Source organism: Neovison vison, chromosome 2 (assembly GCF_020171115.1).
Source record: "Neovison vison isolate M4711 chromosome 2, ASM_NN_V1, whole genome shotgun sequence".
NCBI lineage: Eukaryota > Metazoa > Chordata > Mammalia > Carnivora > Mustelidae > Neogale > Neogale vison.
In genome coordinates, this window is record NC_058092.1 from 159,051,405 (window position 1) to 159,072,425 (window position 21,021).

Here is a 21,021-nt window from a genome sequence, read left to right on the forward strand (position 1 = left end):
TCTATGCTCCCAATATGGGAGCAGCCAATTACTTAAGAAAACTGTTAATCAAGATAAAGAGTCATATTGATATGAATACACTAATCGTAGGAGATCTTAACACGCCTCTTTCAGAATTAGACAGATCATCGAAGCAGAAACTCAACAAAGAAACAAGAGCATTGAATGACACATTGGACCAGATGGACCTCATAGATATATACAGAACATTCCACCCTAAAACAGCAGAATACTCATTCTTCTCATGTGCACACGGAACCTTCTCCAGAATAGACCACATACTGGGTCACAAATCAGGACTCAACCGATACCAAAAGACTGAGATTATTCCCTGCATATTCTCAGATCACAATGCTTTGAAACTGGAGCTCAATCACAAGGAAAAGTTCCGAAGGAACTCAAACACCTGGAAGCTAAAGACCACCTTGCTTAAGAATGCTTGGATCAACCAGGAGATCAAAGAAGAACTGAAACAATTCATGGAAACCAATGAGAATGAAGACACTTCGGTCCAAAACCTATGGGATACAGCAAAGGCGGTCCTAAGGGGAAAATATATAGCCATCCAAGCCTTGCTCAAAAAAATTGAAAAATCCAGAACACACCAGCTGTCTCTACACCTTAAAGAACTGGAGGATCAACAACAAATCAAACCAACTCCACACATAAGAAGGGAAATCATCAAGATTAGAGCTGAGATCAATGAGGGAGAAACCAGAGATACAGTAGAACGTATCAATGAAACTAGAAGCTGGTTTTTTGAAAGAATCAATAAGATCGATAAGCCACTGGCTACACTAATCCAAAAGAAAAGAGAGAAATCCCAAATTCATAAAATTATGAATGAAAGGGGAGAGATCACAACTAACACCAAGGAAGTAGAAACAATCATCAGAAGTTACTACGAACAGTTATATGCCAATAAGCTTAGCAACCTAGATGAAATGGATGCATTCCTGGAAAAATATAAACTACCAAAATTGAACCAGGAAGAAATCGACAAGCTGAATAGACCGATATCTAATAACGAGATTGAAGCAGTGATCAAAAATCTCCCAAAAAACAAGAGCCCAGGACCTGACGGATTCCCTCGGGAATTCTACCAAACCTTCCAAGAAGAAATAACACCTATTCTCCTGAAGCTGTTTCAAAAAATTGAAGCAGAAGGAAAACTTCCAGACTCTTTCTATGAAGCCAGCATTACCCTGATCCCCAAACCAGGCAAGGACCATACCAAAAAGGAGAATTTCAGACCAATATCACTGATGAATATGGATGCTAAGATTCTCAACAAGATCCTAGCCAACAGGATCCAACAACACATTAAAAAGATTATCCACCATGATCAGGTGGGATTCATCCCTGGGCTACAAGGATGGTTCAACATTCGTAAATCAATCAATGTGATACAACAAATTAATAGGAGAAGAGAGAAGAACCACATGGTCCTCTCAATTGATGCAGAAAAAGCATTTGACAAAATCCAACATCCGTTCCTGATTAAAACGCTTCAAAGTATAGGGATAGAGGGAACATTCCTGAACCTCATCAAATCTATCTATGAAAGACCCACAGCAAATATCATCCTCAATGGGAAAAAGCTTGCAGCCTTCCCGTTGAGATCAGGAACAAGACAAGGATGCCCACTTTCACCACTCTTGTTCAACATAGTATTAGAAGTCCTAGCAACAGCAATCAGACAACAGAGAGAAATAAAAGGTATCCAAATTGGTAATGAAGAAGTCAAACTCTCTCTCTTCGCAGATGACATGATTCTTTATATGGAAAACCCAAAAGACTCCACCCCCAAACTACTAGAACTCATACAGCAATTCAGCAGCGTGGCAGGATACAAAGTCAATGTGCAGAAATCAGTGGCTTTCTTATACACTAACAAGGAAAATACAGAAAGGGAAATTAGAGAATCGATTCCATTTACTATAGCACCAAGAACCATAAGATACCTGGGAATAAACCTAACTAAAGAGGTAAAGGATCTATACTTGAGGAACTATAGAACACTCATGAAAGAAATTGAAGAAGACACAAAAAGATGGAAGACCATTCCATGCTCTTGGATCGGAAGAATAAACATCGTTAAAATGTCTATACTGCCTAGAGCAATCTATACTTTTAATGCCATTCCGATCAAAATTCCACCGGCATTCTTCAAAGAGCTGGAGCAAATAATCCAAAAATTTGTATGGAATCAGAAGAGACCCCGAATCGCTAAGGAAACGTTGAAAAACAAAAATAAAGCTGGCGGCATCACCTTACCTGATTTCAAGCTTTATTACAAAGCTGTGATCACCAAGACAGCATGGTACTGGCATAAAAACAGACACATAGACCAGTGGAACAGAGTAGAGAGCCCTGATATGGACCCTCAACTCTATGGTCAATTAATCTTCGACAAAACAGGAAAAAATATACAGTGGAAAAAAGACAGTCTCTTCAATAAATGGTGCTGGGAAAGCTGGACAGCTATATGTAGAAGAATGAAACTCGACCTTTCTCTTACACCGTACACAAAGATCAACTCAAAATGGATAAAAGACCTCAACGTGAGACAGGAATCTATCAGAATCTTAGAGGAGAACATAGGCAGTAATCTCTTCGATATCAGCCACAGCAACTTCTTTCAAGATACGTCTCCAAAGGCAAAGGAAACAAAAGCGAAAATAGACTTCTGGGACTTCATCAAAATCAAAAGCTTCTGCACAGCAAAGGAAACAGTCAAAAAAACAAAGAGGCAACCCACGGAATGGGAGAAGATATTTGCAAATGACAGTACAGACAAAAGGTTGATATCCAGGATCTATAATGAACTCCTCAAACTCAACCCACACGAAACAGACAAACACATCAAAAAATGGGCAGAAGATATGAACAGACACTTCTCCAATCAAGAAATACAAATGGCTATCAGACACATGAAAAAATGCTCATCATCATTAGCCCTCAGGGAGATTCAAATTAAAACCACATTGAGATATCACCTTACACCAGTTAGAATGGCCAAAATTAACAAAACAGGAAACAACATGTGTTGGAGAGGATGTGGAGAAAGGGGAACCCTCTTTCACTGTTGGTGGGAATGCAAGTTGGTGCAGCCTCTTTGGAGAACAGTGTGGAGATTCCTCAAGAAATTAAAAATAGAGCTTCCCTACGACCCTGCAATTGCACTCCTGGGTATTTACCCCAAAGATACAGATGTCGTGAAAAGAAGGGCCATCTGTACCCCAATGTTTATAGCAGCAATGGCCACAGTCGCCAAACTATGGAAAGAACCAAGATGCCCTTCAACGGATGAATGGATAAGGAAGATGTGGTCCATATACACTATGGAGTATTATGCCTCCATCAGAAAGGACGAATATCCAACTTTTGTAGCAACATGGATGGGACTGGAAGAGATTATGCTGAGTGAAATCAGTCAAGCAGAGAGAGTCAATTATCATATGGTTTCACTCATTTGTGGAGCATAACCAATAGCATGGAGGACAAGGGGCGTTAGAGAGTAGTAGGGAATTTGGGTAAATTGGAAGGGGAGGTGAACCATGAGAGACTATGGACTCTGAAAAACAGTCTGAGGGGTTTGAAGTGGCGGGGGGGTGGGAGGTTGGGGTACCAGGTGGTGGGTATTATAGAGGGCACAGCTTGCATGGAGCACTGGGTGTGGTGAAAAAATAATGAATACTGTTTTTCTGAAAATAAATAAATTGGGAAAAAAAATAAATAAATAAATAAATAAATAAATAAAAATTCAGAATTTTAAAAATTAAAAAAAAAAGCAAGCCCATCCCTGAAAATCTGCAGCCTTGAGGCAAAAAGATCATTTCAAAAGACTAGTTCTCTCTATTTTTACTATCACTTTGAAAGTGTTTTCTTTAATAGATTTTTAAGGCAAGTCCTGCATATTTCAATTCTAAAGTAAAAAACAAAAAAAACAAAAACCAAGTAACAACAGATAATATACCCCCCCAAAGTCACAAAGACAAAAAAACAAACAAAACAAAACAAAAACTTGTATTTGTACTGTTACCGTGGATTTTAAAGGAAAGTCATGCATATTTCAATTGGAAAGTAAAAAGCCACTGGCTACACTAATCCAAAAGAAAAGAGAGAAATCCCAAATTCATAAAATTATGAATGAAAAGGGAGAGATCACAACTAACACCAAGGAAGTAGAAACAATCATCAGAAGTTACTACGAACAGTTATATGCCAATAAGCTTAGCAACCTAGATGAAATGGATGCATTCCTGGAAAAATATAAACTACCAAAATTGAACCAGGAAGAAATCGACAACCTGAATAGACCGATATCTAATAACGAGATTGAAGCAGTGATCAAAAATCTCCCAAAAAACAAGAGCCCAGGACCTGACGGATTCCCTGGGAAAAAAACAAACAAAACAAACCAAAAAAACACCACAAAGACAAAAACAAAAAACAAAAAATAAAAAACAAATACTTGTACTGTTAGCCCTTGGCACCCATTTAGAAGACAGGTGAATTAAATTCTTCTAAAGTTACTTATCTTCTAAATATTACAAGAGACCTATAAAACTGTTTCCTCTCAACTTGTAGCGCTATATTGAGTGGGTGCGTGGGAACGCTGGGACAGAAAGGTCACAATCTTTGCAAGAAGGGAAGCAAATGTACATTGTGCTGAGCCCCTACTTAGTCCTGTGACGAGCCCATAGATTAGACATAACTAGGTCACTTGGAGCTCTGGCCACTTCTAACTTCAGCTCCCTATGCAACTGTGAGTAACATGGACAGGCCTTAGCTTGCAATGAATCCTAAACATAATGGATCACATTGAAGGCCAGAATTCCCGGCAGCTCATATAACACACGTTGTAATCTCGCCTTGGAATGGATTCTATTCTGCTGTATAAGAAGGTCATAAATATATCAAGTACGGTTCTACAGTCAGTGAGAGTTGAGGGACTACAAAATGCTTAGGAATCTGTTAGGGAAGTTTTAGGTTATCTTTCCTACCTGCTGGCAAAAATAAGTCCTGCCAATTTTTTCTTCCCTAATTCTCTTAAATTGCTTCATACATAAAGAGAAGAAGAAGAAAAAAAAAACACTGTGTATAAATTTTTGGGCTAATTACTTAAAACAACTACCATTCACATATATCTAGACATGCCAAGTACTCTCCCAATTTAAAAACAAATGTTTAACAGAATATATGAATGCATATTTATGTTAACCTCCCTGTGGGTATGGGTCTTGATATGCATAACTTAAGTTTTGGAAGGACACATACCAATGGTGGATGGAGGTTCTCTCATGAGTGGGTCTGAGAGTAGAAAGTAAGGAAAGAAACATTTCCAACAAATATGTTGAATTTTGTAATGTGAAGGAAGACAAAAATGAAAAATTTTATTATGAGTTTTTCAGACAATCACTTATGATTTAACATGCAGAGTAAGGTTTCTATAAGAAATTTACTAATGTGAACAGTGTTGATTATAGCATTCATCTTCAACCCCAGGGGAACTGAGTTTTCTCTAGAAACCACGTTATTTAGAGGCCTTATGGTTTAAAAGAGAAAACAAATTTTTAGCCAACCTGTATAAGGTTTGATTTTATTTTTCCTAAAACGAAGGCCAATTTTATTCAGTCCTCACCAGAATGAAAGGATTTTGTCATGATTTGTCTTCCTATGTATTTACTACCTTTACAAAATGAAAAACCTTCATTATTTCACAAATCAAGTGGAAGACAGGGAAAAGAAGATACAGTATGTTGCAGAAATTTGTTTTGTTTTTGTTTTTAACATTTTGTAATTTATTCATTTAAAAGAGATACAGAGACAGAATGAGCACAAGCAGTGGGAGAGACAGAGGGAGAGGAAGAAGCAGGCTTCCTGCTGAGCTGGAAGCCCAACCTGGAATTCAACCTCAGGACCTGGAGATCATGACCTGAGCTGAAGGCAGATGCTTAACCATCTGAGCCACCCAGGTGACCCTAGAAATTAGTTTTAAACAATGGAACGAACTTAAAGGAAATGGCTGGCCAGAGTTATGAGTGTCCCTCACAAATGGAAGTTTCAAAGTACATGATATATTGACAGAAGTTGTCTAAAGAAGAAAGTGCCAACTTGATAATATAATTAGGATAATGTAATATCTAGAGAAACCTTTCATAATCAACTCTTAAGGACTTTCAGTTTAGTTAACTGTATTTATTAAATTCATAATTCAGTGTGGTTTGGGATTAATATGAAGCAGTCCTTGTGCAGTAAGCAAATCCCATAAAATTGATATGACACGAACATAAAAATAAAGCAAGTCAAGACATTTTGAAGGCTTTAGAGTTTAGAGCAAGAAACTACATACCAGTGTAACATGCAGAAATCTTTTATGTAAAGAGTAGCATTTAAGGCATGTCTTCGTAGTAGATGACATTCAACTGATGGCAGACGGTAAAGGTAATTTTTAGGCATAGATTAAAAAGAGTACCAGGGAGGGGCCCCTGGTTGGTGTAGACAGTGAAGACTCCACTCTTGGTTTCAGCTCAGGTCTGATGTTAGGGTCATGGGATCAAGCCCCACACCGGGCTCTGCACTCTGCATGGAGTCTGTTTGAGTTTCTCTCCCTTTGCCCCTCTACCCATTCTCACTCTCTCTCACACAAATTAATAGATAAATCTTCAAAAAAAAAATCAGAGAGTACCAGAGAAGGCCTGACTACAATGGGAAGGCATCTACCAAGAAGTTGGGACTGTGTTTGGGGCACTGAAGGTACATCAGCTTGGATCATGATATATGGTGAGAGGACTGTGAGGCGATTGTTCCACAGTCCAAGCAAGGACTGAGAGGCTCCTTGTGCAGCTGTGCTGTTGGCTACTGAGGCCTGCAGGCCATGGAGGAGAACACGGGCAGCCCCATGATGACATGGTCACTGGCCGGGGGCCAGAAGTCAAAGCTCAGCTAAGTGCAGCTGCCAGCTTAGAGTCTGGAAGATGAGAAGGTGAGATGTTTGGGACTTCCATGAACATGATTTCCCTCTGTTCAAAGTTTTTAAAAGTTTGCCCAGAGTTTTGCAATAAGTGTAACAGGACTGTGCCAGAATCATATTTTTGTTTCTACTATTGTTTTAATTTATCAGTGTCATTATGACCATGACTATCCCATGCCCAAAAGTGATGAGGGGATGTTGGTCAGGTGAGTCACTCCTCTGGATTTCAAACATCTCATGCGATGCTTCTTCATTACTGAGATCTACTTTTCATGCCAGACAACATATTTTGGTTGTTTTATCATTTAAGACTCTTCAGTTTACACCTTTGTATTCTCTCTCTCTCTCTCTCTCTCTCTTTTTACTGCAAGAAATGTAAGGAACTTCAGTAAACAGAAATAAAAATAGGGAATAAAAAATAATGACCATCAGAGCAAGACTTATGAACCAAGCTTGAAAGCTGTTCAAGGCTCCTATGTATACCATATCATAGAGAAGTTCTCTAGTTAAATGCAAATATGGGAGGCTTGAAAAGCTTTACATTTTATTTTAATGTTCAGAAATTTCCATAAAGATCATTTGTTATTTTACTTATTTTTCCCATTGAATCTTAAAATATTTACTTATATATATTAGATTTTCTTTTAGTTCTATTCAGCCATACTGTTCAAATATTCCCATTAAGAGATAATTTATGGCCTCAATGAACAAAGTGCAGAAAACATGATTCATAATTCCTTCCTGGGGAAACACAGTTTCCCCAACCACTGCAGAAAAGACAGGTGGAAATGAACATGAATCTAACAGGTAGGGGGACAAAATTAAAAATACAGAGAGGGTTCTGATCTGCAGGAAGAAGAAAATGCAACATATAAACAGAGAAATGTGGTGATTAGAGATCATGTGGTCCAAGAACACATAGATTCCTCTGTCCCTGATATACTGGCAATATTTCTTCTTCTACTACTACTACTACAACTACTACTACTATTTATTCTTCTTCTTTTTTTACAATTTTATTTATTTATTTGAGAGAGTATGAGAGAGAGAGAGCATGAGAAGGGGGAGGGTCAGAGGGAGAAGCAGACTCTCTGCCGAGCAGGGAGCCTGAGGTGGGACTCGATCCTGGGACTTCAGAAACATGACCTGAGCCAAAGGCAGTTGCTTAAACAACTGAGCCACCCAGGTGCCCCACATTGGCAATATTTCTAAAATCAAATTATTTTTCATGTCTATGATGTTAATATTCTTAATATTCTTCACCACTGATGAGCTCATTTGGAAGCATTTTTGTGCCGTCCTTATAAGCCAAAGAACTTTGAGTAAAATCAGAATATCCCTATGCAATGATCTGAATATTCTGTCCCTCTAAAATTCATATGGGGAACTCCTAATGCCCAATAAGATGGTATTAGTAGGGAGGTCTTTGGGGGGACTAACAAATATGTTTCAATGCAGAAAATATTCAATGTTAGGTGTGATTTAAAAATGTATTACTTCAAAAAGGGAAACATACCTTTATTATGCTACCTATAAAAAATATTTTGGGGAGATGAAGGTAAGAGGCAGAAGTTCTAACATCTGGTGAGTTTCATCATCTACTTCTTACTTCCCTTTAACAACATGAATCAGGTGATCAGGTGATGAGATTAATACCTTTACAAAAGAGGCCTTAGAGAGCACTCTGGTTCTTTTCCAGCATGTGAGAGTACAAGAAGTCTGTAACCTGGAAAGGATCCTCCCCTGATCTTGATGGCACCCTGGTTCCATACACTTAGCCTCTGGAACTATGAGAAATAAATTTCTGTCATTTCTAAGCCATCCAGTCTGTGGTATTTTGTTATGGCAGTCCGAATGGGCTAAGACACCTAGAAGAGCTTCATTGTATTTGAAAAGCTCAGTGGGAAAAAAATTGAGTGAAATCAGTCAAGCAGAGAGAGTCAATTATCATATGGTTTCACTCATTTGTGGAGCATAACCAATAGCATGGAGGACAAGGGGCGTTAGAGAGTAGTAGGGAATTTGGGTAAATTGGAAGGGGAGGTGAACCATGAGAGACTATGGACTCTGAAAAACAGTCTGAGGGGTTTGAAGTGGCGGGGGGGTGGGAGGTTGGGGTACCAGGTGGTGGGTATTATAGAGGGCACAGCTTGCATGGAGCACTGGGTGTGGTGAAAAAATAATGAATACTGTTTTTCTGAAAATAAATAAATTGGGAAAAAAAAAATTCCACTAACATAGAATTTCCAGAGCAATTTTCTCCTAAGAAGTGCTAAAATAAATTCTAACCTAGTGATGTAACACAGAGTTTTGGCAGTTGTTATTAGGGTCAAACCCTGATTGTTGGCTCTGTTTTGCTACCCAGAACATTCACATTTTTTGTTATGATTCATTATATTCACAAAATGAACAACGCTAAGAATGTTGGCAACCACCTAAAGAACCTGCATATCAGGAATCTCAGAGAATGCAGAGGTAGGTATGCTTATATCAGAAAATAGAAAGATTCCAAAACACAGGCTGTAATAAGAGACAGAGGACATTACATAAGGAAAAAGAGGTGATCCAATGAGAGAATATAACATCTGTAAACATTTATGCAGACAATATAGGAGCACCTAAATATATAAAGTAAATATTAACAGACCTAATGGAGAGATAGACAGCAATACAATAACAGCGGGGGACTTTAATGCCCCACTTACATCAATGCATGGATCATTCAGACAGAAAATCAATAAGGAAACATTGGCCTTGAACAACACAGTAGACCAGATGGTCTTAGACACATACAGCCTATTCTATCCAAAAGCAGCAGGATGTATTTCTTCTCAAGTGCACATGGAGCATTACCCATGACCAATCACATGATAGGCCACAAAGAAAGCCTCAATAAATTAAAGAATGTTGAAATTATAGCAAGTGTGCTTTCCAACCACACTAGTGTGAAACTAGAAATCAATGATAAGAAGAAGCCTGGAAAATTCACAAACACATGGAGATTAAACTACATGTTACTGAACAACCAACAGGACAAAGAAAAAAATACAAAGAAATTTTAAAAAATAATACTGTGATACAACTGAAAATTGAAATACAACATACTCAATTCACAAGATGAAGGAAATGGAATTCCAAAAGGGAAGTTTATAGGGATAAATGTGTACAACAAGAGACTAGAAAAATCTCAAATAAATGAGCTAAGCTTATATCTCAAGGAGCTAGAAGAACAAATGAAACCCAAAGTTAGTACCAGAGAGAAAATAACAAAGATCAGATAAGAAATAAATGAAATAGAGAATAAAAGAGACAACAGAAAAGGTCAATAAAAACTAAAACTAGACAAAGACACCACAAGAAAAGAAAGCCATCAAGAACTGCAAACTGACTTGATGTCCAAAATAGATTTGTCTTAAAAAATAATCTCCATTTATTCATCCAGTAAAACCCTATGCAGCCATTAAAAATGATTACATATATACATTCATCCACAAGGATGGAGGTATATTATAAGTCACATTTAAAAAGCAGGCAGAAGGTTGCCTGGGTGGCTCAGTGAGTTATGCCTCTGCCTTCGGCTCAGGTCATGATCTCAGGGTCCTGGGATTGAGCCACACATTGGGAGTCTCTGCTCAGCAGGGATCCTGCTTCCCTCTCTCTCTCTGCCTACTTGTGATCTCTCTCTCTATCAAATAAATAAATACAATCTTAAAGAAAATAATAAAAATAAAAAAAAATAAAAAGCAGGCCAAAAAAGGGCACCTGGGTGGCTCAGCCAGTTGAGGCTCTAACTCTTGGTTTCAGCTAAGGTCCTGGGGTCCTAAGTCTGAGCCATGCATTGAGCTCCATGCTCAGCGGGGAGTCTGCTTGAGATTCTCTCTCTCCCTCTTCCTCTGCCCCTCCCCTCCATGATCTCTTCCTTCAAAATAAATAAATAATTCTTTTTAAAAAAACAGGCTGAATGTATTATATACAGTGATCACACTTTATATCAATAAAGACATATGCTAACATATGTGTATATATATGCTTGAAAGTGATCACAGTTTATATCAATAAAGACATATGCTAACATATGTGTATATATATGCTTGAAATAATATACAGCAGGATGCATATTAAATACTTTCCTTAAATGGAAGAGCAATGTTTGTACCTATGCTTTTTATTTTCTGTTTTTTTCTACCATAAGCATATATTATTTTATAATTAAGTAAAATTAAAATCTCCTGTTGTGATTAGATTTGGACAAAATGTGCTGATGTACCACACTCTTTTCCTAGAAGCAATAATCTATTCTTCACATAAAACAGATGGGCCTTGGATTAAGAATTTTCAGAAAAAAAGCTTTTAGACTTTGATGAATAAAGCCCTAAAAATCACTGTGGCATCAGGGAAAGCAATTCACAAGAATTTTAAAAATTCAAAGGTTAATGCAGGACATGGTAAACTGCACTGATGTAAGAGATTGTATTGAGATTTATTTTTTCTAAGGTACGTGGAGATCACTTTCCATTAAGGGATTTGTGGCAGACATCTAATAGCTAGGGAATGCATTAAGACCACACAAGTTACAAAAAGGAAAAAATAAAAGACTACTGCAAGTTACTCCAGTGGGTTGGGATAGATATCAGTACAAATGCAGTAAGGCATAAGGGTGCCTGGGTGGCTCAGTGGTGCCTTGGTTCTATCTACAATTCCTGATTTTGAGATGGAAGATCCTCTAACAATTTGAGAGTAAGGGAAGTAGGAAGATGCATTAGTCAAGGCAAGATCTCTATCCCTGGGTCTATGTAACCTTTGTGGTGAGTGAAACTCTTGAATTTGATTGCATATCATTTATTCATATGCAAGTAAATTTTTTCTTGAGGAATGAGTCCACAGATTTTATCAGAATCCTGGCCAAGTGCTCCACCTCTCCAAAATGAAGACTGGCCAACAAATCCAGGAATCAGAGTGGATTTCAGCCTAGTCCATTACTACATTGACTCGTGGAAATTTAGTACTGGTAAACAGCATAGGGTGAGTTTCCAAGAATGTATTTCTTAATGATCAGTTAATCCCTGATATGCTATAAAGATATGTCAGTTTCTTGACATCAAACTGTTCCCCCCTTTTTTTGTCACTCTTTAACTCAATGGTGCCCTTTACTGGCTAGCAGGTCCACACCTCACACTGTTACGCTTATTCTTCCTGTGCTTCTGGCTTCTTCTATGCTACTCCTTTTACTATGTTTATACTTAGACTTCTAACTCTTGGCTTAAATCCAGCTCACACATTTATCCAAGAATTCCCTGGCACCAAAGCCCAACTATTTCGCAGCATGGCTTCCTAGTTAATTAGCTGAGTGGACTTAGACTTTCTTCACCTAAGCAGAGTACATGAGAGCAGTAGGCTAGCAAAACTGACAACAATAACAATAAGAAACAACAACAATGATACAGAACAAAACAACAAGCAAACAAAAATCATGGAAGGCTAACCTAAGATAAATAACCTTTTATGTCTTTTTTTTAAAGATTTTATTTATTTATTTGGCAGACAGGGATCACAAGTAGGCAGAGAGGCAGGCAGAGAGAGAGGGGGAAGCAGGTTCCCTGCGGAGCAGAGAGCCCGATGCAGGGCTCGATCCCAGGACCCTGGGATCATGACCTGAGCTGAAGGCAGAGGCTTTAACCCACTGAGCCACCCAGGCGCCCCGTTAACCTTTTATGTCTTTAAGAAAGATTTGTTTTAAGAACTCTTACAAAGCAAAAGCCATCTATCTTTTATAGGACTGCATAAAATAAAAAATGCAGAAAGGGTGCTATATCACAATAGCATGAGTACACTTTATCTATGGAGACAAATAAAAAAATCACCCTTGTTGCTTTACTGTTCTCATTTCCCCATCAACAAGTGCTAAATGTTAGGCTGGCTGTATCTAAATGTATCGCACAGTAGACCATGAAAGAAATAATCAATTAGCAAAACTTTAAGATTCCTTCCACCTCTAATTCCAATGTTTCCGCGAAACATTTGTATGCTGAAAACTCTGAAAACGGCTATATTTGAAGCATGTGCTGTGTCTAGGGAGCCTTGCCTTGAGCTCATATGAACTCTCAGCCTGTCTTTATTTTTTTTTCAAGATTTTATTTATGTATTTGACAGAAAGAGAGTGAAGCAGGAACACAGAGGGAATGGGAGAGGGAGAGAAGCAGGCTTCTGGCTGAGCAGGGAACCTGATGTGGGACTTGATCCCAGGATCCTGGGATCATGACGTGAGCTGAAGGTAGATGCTTAATGACTGAGCCACCCAGGCACCCCTCGTCCTATCTTTAGCTACTGTCTTCCTGTGATCTCAATGACTGCGTTTGCAAAATCAACATACTGCACATATATGAACCTGTGATTTGATTTTTTATTTATAGATTCTTATGTACAATATTTCCTTTATAATTAATATCCTTTAGGTGACCTTGACTCCAGCATCTTTAGCTAATTCAGGTACGTGTCTGCTGACAATGCTTTAATTTACAAAATATCTTGGCAAGTGTAACTTGACCATAGCATTCCTAATTGAAAGGGGCATTTTAAGTAGAAGGAAATTAGTTTTGGTACTGTGTTAAAAACAAACCCACAGGGAGGTTCATATTAAAACCACATTGAGATATCACCTTACACCAGTTAGAATGGCCAAAATTAACAAAACAGGAAACAACATGTGTTGGAGAGGATGTGGAGAAAGGGGAACCCTCTTTCACTGTTGGTGGGAATGCAAGTTGGTGCAGCCTCTTTGGAGAACAGTGTGGAGATTCCTCAAGAAATTAAAAATAGAGCTTCCCTATGACCCTGCAATTGCACTCCTGGGTATTTACCCCAAAGATACAGATGTCGTGAAAAGAAGGGCCATCTGTACCCCAATGTTTATCGCAGCAATGGCCACAGTCGCCAAACTATGGAAAGAACCAAGATGCCCTTCAACGGATGAATGGATAAGGAAGATGTGGTCCATATACACTATGGAGTATTATGCCTCCATCTGAAAGGATGAATACCCAACTTTTGTAGCAACATGGACGGGACTGGAAGAGATGATGCTGAGTGAAATAAGTCAAGCAGAGAGAGTCAATTACCATATGGTTTCACTTATTTGTGGAGCATAACAAATAGCATGGAGGACAAGGGGCATTAGAGAGGAGTAGGAAATTTGGGTAAATTGGAAGGGGCGGTGAACCATGAGAGACTATGGACTCTGAAAAACAATCTGAGGGGTTTGAACTGGTGGGGGGGGTGGGAGGTTGGGGTACCAGGTGGTGGGTATTATAGAGGGCACGGCTTGCATGGAGCACTGGGTGTGGTGAAAAAATAATGAACAATGTTCTTCTGAAAATAAATAAATTGGAAAAAAAAGTTTAGAAAAAGTAGTGATCTAAAATTTCATGTACCCACAGACACTATATTTAATATGTTATATAATTACTTTTTGAAGAATAAAGAAATGCTTAGTGAGAAAAAAAACAAACCCACAAAACAAAACAGCCAAGATGATCCTCTAAGTGATACTTGTTTTTGCAATTATTACCTGCATGTTAGTCCTTGTTCAAGCGTATTCCCACAGTACTGTTTTTCAGTTTCACTAATATCCAATAAATGCTGCCCTTACCAGAAATAGAAAAAGAATACTAGGGAAGTGGATACTTATCTTTCCAAGTAAAGATAATTTTTGGTGCATAATATAAATAATGCTTTAGGTTGGAGATACAGATCCCAGTTTATTTATACTGAATGATATCCTTTCTCTCTACTCACAATTCAGACCCAGAACTTGTGTTTTTAATCTCAAATGAAACAAAAATGTTTTCAAAAAAGAAAATGATTTGCCAGCAAAACAGTAAGTTATTATAATTAGCTATTAGGTTAAGAAAAGGAAACAGCATAAAATAATAGTGGCCTAAAAGAGATACATATTTTATAATTCTGCTAATCGGTTACAATATAAAATGCATGGGACTTAGAGATGAATGGCCCTGATTAAGGCCAGTACAGGATGCCTGTAGGTAGCACAGTGGGGACACTCTCCCAGCTTGCCAGTCTGGACCATTATCCAGACTGCTCTCACAAAACTTAAGACTTCGAAGATAAATTAAGCCAAGACAAGATAGCAACTGTCCTTATTCCATTTTACACCTTCCAGGTGCCCATCCTGAATTGTGAAGTGTGGGGTAGAAATGATGGGTTGTGATAGAAGTACATAGTGAGTGGGGTGGGGTGGGGAGAGGGCCTTGGGGCAGACTTCTTCTCCTAACTGGACCCCAATGGTCCCACTTTCCCTCTCCACTGTACCTGCCTTCCATGACTGCGACCATGGCTCAGTCAGTGCCCCTGAAGCCCCCAAGAGGACAAAGAGAGCCCATCCTAGTGGGAGAGTCCTGTTCATGGCCCACCTCACAGCCAAGCTCTGAGAGACTCTGAACTTTAGATGTAAAATAAATGAGGGGCCCTCCACCCTATACTGTATTGTAAAGTGAATCATAAATTCGAGAGAATCAGGTTCACCAAGTGCTGAATGCATAACATTTGGATTTTATAGCCTGGAAATTCGGGAATAGGCATGTTGAGATGTGCTCCTAATGTCCCCTATAATGGCTATTACAGCCACCACAGGGTGCGCCACACACACACACACACACACACACACACACACACACGCTTCTCTGGACCCAAGACTGGAATGTAAAGTCCACTTCCTCAGAAGAGAAATAGTCAATGATTTTGGCAACTTAGCTGTTCTTCATAACAGAATACCTGAGTTATGCTGCCTTAATACATAGGTTCTTTTTTCCACTGTATATTTTTTCCTGTTTTGTCAAAGATTAATTGACCATAGAGTTGAGGGTCCATATCAGGGCTCTCTACTCTGTTCCACTGGTCTATGTGTCTGTTTTTATGCCAGGACCATGCTGTCTTGGTGATCACAGCTTTGTAATAAAGCTTGAAATCAGATAAGGTGATGCCGCCAGCTTTATTTTTGTTTTTCAACATTTCCTTAGCGATTCGGGGTCTCTTCTGATACCATACAAATTTTAGGATTATTTGCTCCAGCTCTTTGAAAAATGCCGGTGGAATCTTGATAGGAATGGCATTAAAAGTATAGATTGCTCTAGGCAGTATAGACATTTTAACAATGTTTATTCTTCTGATCCAAGAGCATGGAATGGTCTTGCATCTATTTGTGTCTTCTTCAATTTCTTTCATGAGTGTTCTGTAGTTCCTCAAGAACAGATCCTTTACCTCTTTAGTTAGGTTTATTTCCAGGTATCTTATGGTTCTTGGTGCTATAGTAAATGGAATCGATTCTCTAATTTCCCTTTCTGTATTTTCCTTGTTAGTGTATAAGAAAGCCACCGATTTCTGCACATTGACTTTGTATCCTGCCACGTTGCTGAATTGCTGTATGAGTTCTAGTAGTTTGGGGGTGGAGTCCTTTGGGTATTCCATATAAAGTGTCATGTCATCTGCGAAGAGAGAGACTTTGACTTCTTCATTACCAATTTGGATACCTTTTATTTCTCTCTGTTGTCTGATTGCTGTTGCTAGGACTTCTAATACTATGTTGAACAAGAGTGGTGAAAGTGGGCATCCTTGTCTTGTTCCTGATCTCAATGGGAAGGCTGCAAGCTTTTTCCCACTGAGGATGATATTTGCTGTGGGTCTTTCATAGATAGATTTGATGAGGTTCAGGAATGTTCCCTCTATCCCTATACTTTGGAGCGTTCTAATCAGGAACGGATGCTGGATTTTGTCAAATGCTTTTTCTGCATCAATTGAGAGGACCATGTGGTTCTTCTCTCTTTTCATATTAATTTGTTGTATGACATTGATTGATTTGCGAATGTTGAACCATCCTTGTAGCCCAGGGATGAATCCCACCTGATCATGGTGGATAATCTTTTTAATGTGCTGTTGGATCCTGTTGGCTAGGATCTTGTTGAGAATCTTAGCATCCATATTCATCAGTGATAGTGGTCTGAAATTCTCCTTTTTGGTAGGGTCCTTGCCTGGTTTGGGGATCAGGGTAATGCTGGCTTCATAGAAAGAGTCTGGAAGTTTTCCTTCTGCTTCAATTTTTTGAAACATCTTCAGGAGAATAGGTGTTATTTCTTTTTTGAAGGTTTGGTAGAATTCCCCAGGGAATCCGTCAGGTCCTGGGCTCTTGTTTTTTGGGAGGTTTTTGATCACTGCTTCAATCTCGTTATTAGATATCGGTCTATTCAGGTTGTCGATTTCTTCCTGGTTCAATTTTGGTTGTTTATATTTTTCCAGGAATGCATCCATTTCATCTAGCTTGCTAAGCTTATTGGCATATAACTGTTCGTAATAACTTCTGATGATTGTTTCTACTTCCTTGGTGTTAGTTGTGATCTCTCCCTTTTCATTCATAATTTTATGAATTTGGGCTTTCTCTCTTTTCTTTTGGATTAGTGTACCAGTGGCTTGTCGATCTTATTGATTCTTTCAAAAAACCAGCTTCTACGTTCTACTGTATCTCTGGTTTCTCCCTCATTGATCTCAGCTCTAATCTTGATGATTTCCCTTCTTATGTGTGGACAGTCTCTTCAATAAATGGTGCTGGGAAAACTGGACAGCTATATGTAGAAGAATGAAACTCGACCATTCTCTTACAGCATACACAAAGATCAACTCAAAATGGATAAAAGACCTCAATGTGAGGCAGGAATCCATCAGAATCTTAAAGGAAAACATAGGCAGTAATCTCTTTGATATCAGCCACAGCAACTTCTTTCAAGATACGTCTCCAAAGGCAAAGGAAACAAAAGCGAAAATAAACTTCTGGGACTTCATCAAAATCAAAAGCTTCTGCACAGCAAAGGAAACAGTCAAAAATACAAAGAGGCAACCCACGGAATGGGAGAAGTTATTTGCAAATGACAGTACAGACAAAAGGTTGATATCCAGGATCTATAAAGAACTCCTCAAACTCAACCCACACGAAACAGACAAACACATCAAAAAATGGGCAGAAGATATGAACAGACACTTCTCCAATCAAGACATACAAATGGCTATCAGACACATGAAAAAATGCTCATCATCATTAGCTCTCAGGGAGATTCAAATTAAAACCACATTGAGATATCACCTTACACCAGTTAGAATGGCCCAGATTAACAAAACAGGAAACAACATGTATTGGAGACGATGTGGAGACAGGGGAACCCTCTTTCACTGTTGGTGGGAATGCAAGTTGGTGCAGCCTCTTTGGAGAACAGTGTGGCAATTCCTAAAGAAATTAAAAATAGAGCTTCCCTATGACCCTGCAATTGCACTCCTGGGTATTTACCCCAAAGACACAGATGTTGTGAAAGGAAGGGCCATCTGTACCCCAATGTTTATAGCAGCAATGGCCACAGTTGCCAAACTATGGAAAGAACCAAGATGCCCTTCAACGGTTGAATGGATAAGGAAGATGTGGTCCATATACACTATGGCTTATTATGCCTCCATCAGAAAGGATGAATACCCAACTTTTGTAGCAACATGGACGGGACTGGAAGAGATGATGCTGAGTGAAATAAGTCAAGCAGAGAGAGTCAATTATCATACGGTTTCACTTATTTGTGGAGCATAACAAATAGCATGGAGGACAAAGGGCATTATAGAGGAGTAGGGAATTTGGGTAAATTGGAAGGGGAGGTGAACCATGAGAGACTATAGACTGAAAAACAATATGAGGGGTTTGAAGTGGTGGGGGGGTGGGAGGTTGGGGTACCAGGTGGTGGGTATTATAGAGGGCACGGCTTGCATGGACCACTGGGTGTGGTGAAAAAATAATGAATAATGTTTTTCTGGAAATAAATAAATTGAAAGAAAAAAAAAGAAATACTTATTTCCCTAAATAAATAATCAAAATATCTTATTTTGAAAAAAAGTTCTATGTAGTTCACAAAGTCACATGGAAAGGTGGTAAGTGTATGCATTCAAAATCTGTAAATAATCCATAATACAATAAAAATAAAATATCTATAAAAATTAAAGAAAAACACACACACACATATACAAATTAAATTAGATATAAATAGATATTATGTTATTATTATTTATATTTATAATATTATGTTATATTGTTTTATATATTATATTTATATTTTTATACAAACTGTATTTATGTATACTATATATAGTATAAGTAAAAATTGGATACTTAATATTTTTCCTGTGAAAGTTATTTGCTTCTTTTGATAGGCATTATAACACAAATGAATTGTTCTCTAAAAATTCTGTGGAGTTGGGGGTGGGAGGGGATACATTGGTTTCCTAATTAACCTAATTCAATGAAGCCAAAAAGTAAGTTCTACAGGGAAAGAGAGTAATTGACTGTTTGGGTTCCTTCCAAACATTAAAATAAAGAAAATCACTCTGTCCAGAGCCCACTAGTTGTTACTCTAAAACAATTAATTATTCAAAGGTATATAACCAATATGTATTGCATAAAATCTCTTGCAACAACCTCTCCCCAGTTACGCCAATTGGCAGAATGATCAGCTACTGCATCATCTAGCCAAAGGATACACTGCATGTTACTGGCTACAAATGGAAACATAAGCAAAGCTACCAAATGCACATTATGTGACTGAAACAAATTTGAAATTAAAAAAGTGAAAAAGTAGCAATCTGTAGTTTTTCAGTGAGGTTAACCAATAAACACTGCCATGATATACATCTGGATTCCAAGACTAACAGGCTAAGCAAAACTCTCATCAAGCTCCAATCTTTGTCAAGACTTTCCAGCAGTTTCCTGGGCATAGTCTCTCCACTTCATTTTTTCACACTTCTGGGACTACAGTTATATAAATTACTCATTCCAACTCAGCCTACATTCTTCTGTAGCTAGATTATTACTTGGTAAACTCCTAAAGAGAAGAAATACATGCGTGTTTGGTAACTTCATAAAGACCTAAATTTTGAAGATGGCAAAGGAGTAGCAGGCTGAGATGACATCAGGTAGCAGGAGATCAGCTAGATAGTTTATCAAAACATTCCCAACACCTACAAATCCAACAGGAGATCAAAGAGAAGAAGAGCAGCCATTCTAGAAACAGAAAGTCGACCACTTTCTGAAAGGTAGGACCTATGGAGAAGTGAATCCAAAGCAACAGGAAGATAGACTACAGAGGGGAGGGACTGACTCCCGGCAAGTGGCAGAGCAAGGGAGCACAAAATCAGAACCTTTGAAAGTTTGCTCCACTGAGGGACATGGCTCCAGAGGCTAAGCCGGGGTGGAGCCCACGTGGAAACAGCATGGTCTCAGGTCCCACAGGGTCACAGAAGGATCAGGGGTGTCTGAGTGTAGCAGAGCACGCAGGTATTAGAGCAGGGACACTGACTATAGCGATGGAGCCAAGGAGAGAGCTCTCAACTCAGGAGTTACCTTAAACTGTGATCCATGGCACAGTCAGGCCACTGCTCTTTGAGAAGAGACCCCATGTGTCTGGGGACACCCCACGGGAAGAGCGGCAGGGATCTGTTGGGCTTGGAGACTCCAGGCTGGCTGTGTGCCAGAGACAGAGATGCTTGGTCACAGGCTGGGTAAGCTCAGAGTATGGCTGGAGACCAGGGAGGTGGGAGTGATTGAGTGTTTTTCTCTGAGGGCACACTGAGGAGTGGGCCCTGAGCTCTCAGCTCCTCTGGGTGGGAGACTGGGAGTCTGCAATTTCATTCCTGTCCTACAGAGCTCTATGGAAAGTGTTCAGGGAAGAAAAGCTCCCGAAAGCAAACCTGAGCAGATTACTTAGCCCAGCCCCTGGCAAGGGCAGTGCAATTCAGCCTCAGGCAAAAACACTTGAGAATTGCTACAGTAGGTCCCTCCCCCAGAAGATCAGCAATAAATCCAGCCAAGACTAAGTGCACTTATCAAGAAGAACAGCAAAATTCCAGAGGAGAAAGAAAACCATGGAATTTATGGTTTCTTCCCATGATCCTTAGTCTTGCAAAGTTAATTATTTTTTTTAATTTTATTTTTTTCTATTCTAATTTTTTAA